The sequence below is a fragment of the Sciurus vulgaris genome, assembly GCF_902686455.1.
Source record: "Sciurus vulgaris genome assembly, chromosome: 2".
Taxonomy (NCBI): Eukaryota; Metazoa; Chordata; class Mammalia; order Rodentia; family Sciuridae; genus Sciurus; species Sciurus vulgaris.
This window is the reverse complement of record NC_136462.1, coordinates 56,506,452-56,516,261: the sequence shown is the minus strand read 5'-3', so window position 1 is coordinate 56,516,261 and position 9,810 is coordinate 56,506,452.

Genomic DNA, 9,810 nt, shown 5'->3' with positions numbered 1-9,810 from the left:
TACATCGTGTACAACCATAGAAATGAAATGATGTACCCCATTTGTGTACAATGAATCAAAATGCAGTCTATAAAAATAAAAAATAAATAAAAAAAGAAATGAAATTTCCTTACACTAATTTTAGAGTGCAGCATTTTTTTTTTAAGGTGACACACTAACAACCGCCAAACTTGTCCATAATGTAGCAAATGTGAAAACATTCTAGGGGTATTGTTGACTGTAAATTTAAAATAAATTGACAGTATGAAGTAATGATGAGGTCCCCTTCCCCTGCCATATCTCAAAGTCATAATGCAATCATTGGTTCTATCACAAAGGGAATGGAATATTCTTCCTACAAAACATATCTGGTGGCTTGTGTTTAATTGTCAGTGACACATTTAGGAAATTGCTGACCAACTGGAGTAAATCTGGAGAAGACTGTGATGAAACCACATCTTGTGAGGCGTAGTTGAGACAATGGAAAGTACATAAAATGGAAAAGAGATGCTTGGATGGACTTGATTTTATCTTTAAACAGCTGAAAGATTGTCATCTCAAAGTATTAGATTTATTCTGGGAAACCTCAGAGGCAAAAGTAGAATGAAGGTGTTAGGGCAGGGTAGATAGTTTGAATAGAAGAGTTATCTGAAAATGGATGTGTTTATTTAGAAGGAATTCTTTCATCACTGAAAGTCTAAGAACTTATGCAGAGACTCTTCAGTTACTTGTCAGGGATCTTGTAGAAGGCATTACATGTTCAATGCTTTCTGCTATTGTTAATGATCATCTTAAAGAGATCATTGCATAGTCAATAGTGGGACACAAGGTAGGTGATTTGAGTCAGGGAGAATAGTGCAAGAAGAGGGAAGATTATCTTAGTAAGAGAATACCAAATGAATTTTTTGCCTATGCAACTGCTACCAAGAGTCAGCCTGTGTGGCAGGTGAGGCTGAGGTAAAGAGGGGGATGGGGCTGGAGGTGTGGCTCAGTGGTAGAGCGCTTGCCTAGCCTGGGTGAGGCACTGGGTTCAATCCTCAGCACCACATGGAAATAAATAAATAAATAAATAAAATAAAGGTATTGTGTCCATCTAAATATATATATATATACACACAGTAGAATGTCTTCCATTTATTTGGTCATTCAGTGATAGGCCATGCATGAGATCTCTATGCTAGGTACTGGAGATACAAAGTTAATAAAATGTAATTGGAGCTCCCATTCTGGGAGAGAAGAGGGACATATAGACAAATAATTCATAGTACAACATGGTCAATGCTTTGATAGTAGAAGGATTTACATTGAATGGAGTCCTGTAAAGGCAGCTTGTCTGGAAAAGCAGCACAAGAAAGTTTTTTGAGGCATGAAATGTGCACAGTAAAGTTGTTTGAACCATCATTTTGTTGGTATAGATCCAAGAAGCTGGATTATAATTTGAGAAGAAAGTGGTTTGATTGTATTGACAATCTAAGTAGGAAAAATAAAACTTGCTTACCTTCTCTTTCTGGGAACATGGAGTTTTGTTTTTGTTTTAAAATCTGGAATGTGAAAGAGTGAGAGAATACCGCTTAATAATTTAAATCCAAAACCAATCATTTTCTTTCTTAGGATTTTCAACATACTGGGAATTTTATTTATATTCGGGAATTCTTATTCTTTTTCTTTATTTAGATTCATTGTACACAAATGGGGTACAACTTTCGTTTCTCTGGTTGTACACGAAGTAGAGTCACACTCTTTGTGTAATCGTACGTGTACATAGGGTAATGATGTTTGTCTCATTCTATTACCTTTCCTTCCCCTACCCGTCCCCTCCCCACCCCTCATTTTCTTCTATACAATCCATCCTTCCTCCATTCTTGTCTCTGTCCCCATTATGTATCATCATCCACTTATCAGAAAAATCATTTTGGCCTTTTTTTAAAAAAATTTTATTCATTGTACGCAAATGGAGTGTAACTATCAATTCTCTGGTTGTACATGAAATAGAGTCATACCATTTGCGTCTTCATACATATACATAAGTTAATGATGTTTGCCTCATTCTATTATCTTTTCTTTCCCTGCCCCCCCATTTACATCCTTCTTTCATTCTTCCCTTACCTCCCCACCCCCATTATGTATCATCAACCATTTATTAGAGAAATCATTCGGCTTTTGGTTTTTGGGATTGGCTTATTTCACTTAGCATGATATTCTCCAACTCCATCCATTTACCTGCAAATGCCATAATTTTTTCTTCTTTATGGCTGAATAATATTCCACTGTGTATATATACCACAGTTTCTTTATCTATCATCCATTGAAGGGCGTCTGGGTTGGTTCCACAATCTAGCTATTGTGAATTAAGCAGCTATGAGCATTGATGTGACTGTCACTGTAGTATGCTGATTTTAAGACTGGGTATTAACAGAGGAGTGGGATAACTGGGTCAAAATCCCCATCCCCTGGAAGTTCTTATTCTTATTCTCAAACAAAAGGAGAGGTCTTCTGCTACAATTCCTTTCTGCAGGGAAAACACCCACATTTGCTTGGAGATGAGAGATTCCGTTTGAGATATTTTCTTCCTGTTTGCACCAATATAATGGTTGCACCTGTTTATAGGTGAATACTTCTTCCTTCATAAATGTTATTTTTTTCCATTATCGGTGATTGGCTGTTTGTTTCAGCACATACTCTGTCATTTCCTCCTTTATTATTATTATTAGGGGCTGGTTGGGGCTGGTGTTTTTGATTTCAATGTCATCTCATTGGTTGTTCACCATGTTGCTATATTGCAACAAAAATTGTTGCTTATGTTTTTTTTTTAACTTATTTTAATTATACAGTTTAATTCAATGGACAGTCAAGGCTCTCCAGTGTTAATATATCCACTCTAATCTATCACTACTTTCCCATCTAGCTAAAGTTATGAAGTTTAAAAAGTTTATTTATAACTAATTTATGCCTTTCCAAATACCCCAGTGGTTCCATTTCACTTTGTAAAAGTTTATCTGAGGATGAATATACTATGGATAATTTAGATTCTGATGTAAATATAAATTTATTTTTTTCTCATGGAAGTATTAGTATTTTCAAAATTCATGGAGGTATTAGTATTTTCAAAATTCATAATTATTAAAGTTTTTGTGCCTTATTAAAGTAATTTGGGAAATTGAGTATGTGCATTAAAGGAGATAAAATTAGATAACAGATAAGAAAGCACTTTTAAATTGAAAAGGTTTTACAATATTAGGGACTAGGTAAAAGGATCCCCTCACCCTCAAACTCTTCCTGGTATTCCTATAAAAACATGAAAGGGATGTTTCCCTGGAGTTCTTGAGACCCTATCTGGATTCACTCATCTAGGCTACTGAACATTATCTGCATTGGGTAGGAAGTCAGAGCAGGTCAAATTGCCCTTCCAACACTAAGTTTATGTGATTATGTAAATCAGTTTGGAGGAAAACACAGTAAACACAGATCCATTCTTTATTTCTACTTGATGCAGGAACCAATGTTTGGGATAGACTGATCACTGAGTTTATAAACATGCCAATTCAAATTGGTAACAGGGAAAATATGATGATCCTCCATTGATTTTTTTTGGTCAACTTAAGCATATACTTAGTAGAGTCTATTATTAGGTTATACTATATAGGAATATATAGGGAATGGGAATATATAGGAAGAGGAGGTTACCTTAAAGTTTATGCAAAACACTTGGGGATTTTATTTGTTTGTAAGCTCATATAAATTTGCTATGTGATATGGCAGCAAAAGAGCCTATGCTATTTTTAAAAACACAATAAAAGATTTATAGTACTCAGAATAATTAAGATAACATCAGAACATATTTGACATAAAGTACCATGATGTAAGGGGAATATTGATGGTATAAACAACATCATTTCTCAAGCTATGTGAAATACAATAGAAGAAATGAAATTTTTTCTTAGTTTGTAAAAGATATGATTTATGAAGAATCTAATCAAGTATTTTAATAGTTATTCATGTTATGTAGAAGAACAATTAGGCTTACAGGCATTTTAGCTCAAGAGAATTTTCTAGAGAAAATCAGAAAAGTTAGAGAGGGACAGTTTGGCTCAGCCCCAAGTGTATCTGTCTAGTATTTGCAAAGGGCTGCTTTGTGAGCTAGTAAACTCCCTGAATACAGCAGCAATAACATAAGCCTTCATCACTCCTGCATCCATATCTTTTGCCATATGACTCCATAGTACTCCATACCACTGTGGGCAGGTTCGGCCTGCCCTTAACTCTGCACTGAGCCATGTGAACTGCTTGCCTGTGGGATATTAGGAGATATGACACAAACATAGGATTGAAGTAGGCTGGCACATTGGAGTTTGTTTTCATTTGCACCTCTGCCAGCACCATGAGAACATTCTTGGACCAGACTATTGGAGGATGAGATTCACATGAATCAGAAGTCACTCTAGTAAGTCAGAGGCCTAATAGATCTCCAGACATCTGAGTTGAGTGTAACCAAGCCCAGAACTGCCCCAGCAAGCCCAGTCTAAATTGCTGACCCATTTATTAATTATGAGCTAAATAAATGCTTATGGTTTTAAGTCACTATGTTTTGGGGTTCTTTATTATGCAGTATTACTGTGTCAGTAGATAGTTGACACATACTATATTGGTTGGTTATAGAGGAGATGAATGACCATCAGTCAAGTTTGTTATAAAAAAGGATGCTGGACCTAGGCAGACACAGAAAAGATATGTTCTGTTGTAGTCCCTGAGGACTACAATGGGAGTTTTAATATATTAGTTCACAGTTCATGAGAAGGTAAGGTCATGCATTGTATAAGAGGAATTTGTACATATTGGTGTTTTCTCCTCTGATGTAATTACTCTCATTATTTCCATGATAATTTAAAGGAAAGAAGCAGAGATCGCATAAGTAGTGAGTGATGTATTTTAGGATTCAACCTAGGCATTTGGCTCCAGAAATCATACCATTTATCATCATACCACACTCGCGCTTACCCATGGACTATGTCAAGTATTCCTAAAGTCCATTGGAAAGTGGACATTTTTATTTTCATGTATTTGTTAAGAGTGAGAAAATTAATCATTATTTTTCTAAATGCAGTCTTTTGGATGCAGGAAAACTTTTAAAATGTGAGTTATTAGATAAAATTAAAAAGAGGTCCCTAGTGGATAAAAGCTTTGTAACCACTTTTTAAAAAATTTTTATTTTTATAGACTGCATTTTGATTCATTGTACACAGATGGGATACAACTCTTCATTCTGTGGTTGTACACAATGTAGATTCACATCATTCATGTAATCATATATATATATACATACTGTCTGTCTCATTCTAGTATCTTTACTTCCCCCACCCTCTCCTGCCCCATTTTCCTCTATACCATCCAAAGTTCCTTCATTCTTCTCCCCGCCTGCCACCCCCCTTCATTATGTATTATCATCCACTTATCAGAGAAAACATTCAATCTTTGGTTTTTTGGGCTTGGCCTATTTCACTTAGCATGATATTCTCCAACTCCATCCATTTACCTATAAATGCCATGATTCTATTCTTCTTTATGACTGAGTAATATTCCATTGTGTATATACACCAGTTTCTTTATCCATTCATCAATTTAAGGGCATCTTGGTTGGTTCCACAATCTAGCTATTGTGAATTGAGCAGCTATGAACATTGATGTGGGTGCATCACTGTAGTATGCTGATTTTAAGTCCTTTGGGTATAAACCAAGGAGTGGGATAGCTGGGTCAAATGGTGGTTCCATTCCCAGTTTTTGAGGAATCTCCATACTGCTTTCCAGAGTAGCTGCACCAATTTGCAACTCCACCAACAATGTATGAGTGTGCCTTTTTGCACATCCACACCAACATTTATTATTGTCTGTGTTCTTGATAATATCCATTTTAATTAGAGTTAGATGAGATCTTAGGGTGGTTTTAATTTGCATTTCTCTAATTACTAGAGATGATGAGCATTTTTTTTATATATTTGTTGATTACCTGTAACCACTTTTTAAAGCAGTATTCTATCCCTAAGATTCTATGATTCTTAGATACACCTTATGCTGATAAAAGGGTTTTCTTTTCACCAAAATAATATTTATTTATTTATTACCTGCTGGGAGAGATGCATCTTGCCCCAACTAAGGACTAAGAATTTAGTTCACCACCACATGAGTGGAACCCAGGGGATGTCCCTGGGGTGCAGTCTTCCAGCAGGGACCAGCAAGTACTGGGCACTGGGGGTGTGCCGACTTAAAATCTCCAGACTAACTGGCATTCAGTGAAGAGCCTGGAGCCTGCCTAGGCCTCTAAGAATTTTGGTACAGGATGACCTCTCTCATCCAGCAATCCAGAGGGTGGAGCTTCATGCTCCAGACCACCCACCTAAAACTGCTGAGAAGAGAAACTGAGAATCTTTGAATGTCAATGGAAAGAATTCTTGAACTTTTCATTAAGACCTTTTTTTTTTAAAATTCTTTTTCTCTGTTTACTTGTGACCTTAATGGTACTTGGACATTTATACATATTCATATTTTGTTTTCTTCATTTCTAGTATTTTTGAAGCCAGTTATTTTTCATGGATTAGCTTTTTAGTGAACTAGGAGGTTTGGTCAGTATATTTTAGTTTTTTTATTCTTTTATTTTTAATTTTTAGTTTTTACTTTATTTATGTATATATTTTTCCTCCTACCTATTTCTCTTGATTCTCTCTTTTCTTCTACAAACAAAAAATCTCTATTGACTTTCTTTCTTTCACTCTTTAATTTTTTGCTTCTCTCCTTCTCTCTTATAATCATCACATCATAAATCACTTTTGTTCTCTCTCTGTTCACCATTTGAAATTATAAACCCTTTTGCAAACTTTCTCTTTTTATTGTAGGCAATCACTGAGCATATCATTTACGTTTACTATGATAATTAACATTGTAGAAGTCATAGTAGGAACTATTTGGTTTAATGCTGTATATTGTTTGCACTGGTTGTTATTATTTGTCTTCCCCTAAACCTGAGGTACTGGAAACCTTCAGGGACACTATAAATTCACAGAGCAGAAACAGGACTGCCTCAGATCCATACTGTTAGATGGGTAGACACACAAACAACTTGAAAAAGCAAGGGAACAAACTACCCCAAGAAAACCAAGATACTCCAGTAAAAGAATCCATCAATGCCACAGTGGAAGAAATGTCAGAGAAGGAGTTTACAATGAACATAGTTAAACTGATCTGCAAAATAAAGGATGACATAAGAAATGAAATCAGAGAGAAAATACAGGAAATGAAAGATCACTTTAATAAAGAGGCAGAAATTCTGGAAAAAAAAAGCAAGCAGAAATCCTCCAAATGAAGGAAACAATAAACCAAATTATAAATTCAATAGAAAGCATCACCAACAGACTAGACCACTTGGAAGACAGAACCTCAGGCAATGAAGACAAAATATATAATCTTGAAAATAGAGCTTACCATGAAGAAAAGATGTTAAGAAACCATCAACAGAACTTCCGAGAATTATGGGATAACATGAAAAGACCAAATTTAAGATTTATCAAGATAGACAAAGGTGCAGGGATACGAACAAAAGGAATGCACAATCTTTTCCATGAAATAATATCAGAAAATTTCTCAAACCTAAAGAATGAAATGGAAAATCAACTACAAGAGGATTATAGGACCCCAAAAGTACAAAATTACAACAGATTCACACCAAGGCACATTATAATGAAAATTCCTAGCATACAGCAAGGGAGGAACTATACTAAAGGAATAGTCAATCAAAGGAGAAACTAATTCAACTTAAAAACTAGAAATAAGCCAGGCATGATGTTGCACACCTGTAATCCCAGTTGCTTGGGAGATTGAGGCAGGAGGAGCTTGAGTTCAAAGCCAGCCTCAGTAAAAGGGAGGCACTAAGCAACCCAGTGAGACCCTGTCACTAAAGAAATACAAAATATGTCTGGGGATGTGGCTCAGTGGTCAGGTGACCCAGAGTTCAATCCCTGGTTCCCTCCAAAGCAAAACAAAACAAAAACTAGAAATAAACTCAAGTGACCGGGAATACAAATCATATCAATAATAACCTTGAGCAATAATGGCCTAAGTTTGTCAATCAAAAGACACAGATTGGCAGATTGGATTAAAAAACAAGATCCAACAATATGCTGTCTCCAGGAGACTCACCTCATAGGCAAAGAAATCCACAGACTTAAAGTGAAAGGATGGAAAAAAACACATACTCACATGGATCATGTAAACAAGCAGGGGTTTCTATTCTCATATCAGATAAAGTAGACTTTAAACCAAAGCTAATCATAAAGGAGAAAGAAGGCCATTTCATACCACTTAAGGGAATTATGCATCAATAAGACATAATACTCGTAAATATTTATGCCACAATGCCTCATCTACGTACATCAAACAAATCCTTCTCAATTTCAAGAATCGAACAGACCACATCACAATAATACTGGGTAACTTAAACCACTGGATAAATCCTCCAAACAAAAACTAAATAAAGATGCTACAGAAGTAAAAGATACAGTGGATAATTTAGACTTAACAGACATATATAGAATATTTCATCCATCAATGACTGAATACACTTTCTTCCCAGAAGCACACAGATTCTTCTCTAATATAGACTATGTTATGTAAGCTATCACAAATGTTGGCGTACCATAGTAATATTGTCTTAATATATTTTTAGCATCTGTCGGGCTATTTCGATGACTCTCTTTCCATTGATATTAATTTTTGTGTTCTTGCTTTTTTCTTGATTAGACTTGTTTGATTTTTATCAAATTTTAGCTGTATTATTTCTTTTCTATTTCATATATTTCTGCTCCTACTCTTATTTTTTCCTTCCTACTTCATGTTTTGAAAATAATTTGATTATTACTCTAGCTTCTTTATGATACAAGTACTTTGTTATAAGTGTTCATCTGAGTACTATTTTATCCCATAGATCCTGATATTTTAAGTTTTATCACTTAGTTTAAAGCACTTTTTATTTACTTTTCTTGTGCTTTCTTCTTTGACCTCTGAGATAGCTGTAAGTGTGCCATTTAATTTTGAAATAGTTGATAGGTAGGGGTGAGGCTCTATATATCTTAAGGTGATTGATTTCTAATGTAATAAATCATACAGGAAACAGTCTACCTGATTTCAAATAAGTAAAAAAGTAATGGAAATGTTTTTTATATTGATTGTACTGGTTACCTACATGTCAAAACTGATCAATTTGCATATTTCAAATATGTGCATTTTATTGTGCTTCAATTTTGCCTCAATAAAACTATGGAAAAAGTAATAATTAGTGAAAAGTATTGTACACAAATTATATTAGACCACTTGCTTTACCAAAAGTATTTTACAGGGTTATTCATGAATGAAATACAACTTTTTAGGTAATAGTGGAATGTTCTTCATATCTATTAAGAAATATGTGTTACAATGTAAACAGAATTAAGAACAAAAGTCATTTTATTAGCAAAACTATAAGTGGTAGCATTGTGTTGCAATAAAACTGACTTATTATAGTAGATGTGGAGATAGATTAGCAATAACTTTAGGTTGATAGATTGTACATGTTATTTGTGTTGATATTTGGGGGAACATAGTAATCTTTCATGTCTTACTTGGTACTATAATTAGTTGTGCTACTTCAGTGGTAAGAAAATCCATATTTTGGTATATTTTCTGTAGCAGGAGGTAAATATTGAATAGAACACAATCTGAACTGTGGAAAAATCTTTTGTAAACCTAATGAAGTTGTGTAACATGAATTTAGCAGATGAGTTCTGTTTTTAAAGTTATTTAAAAAAATAT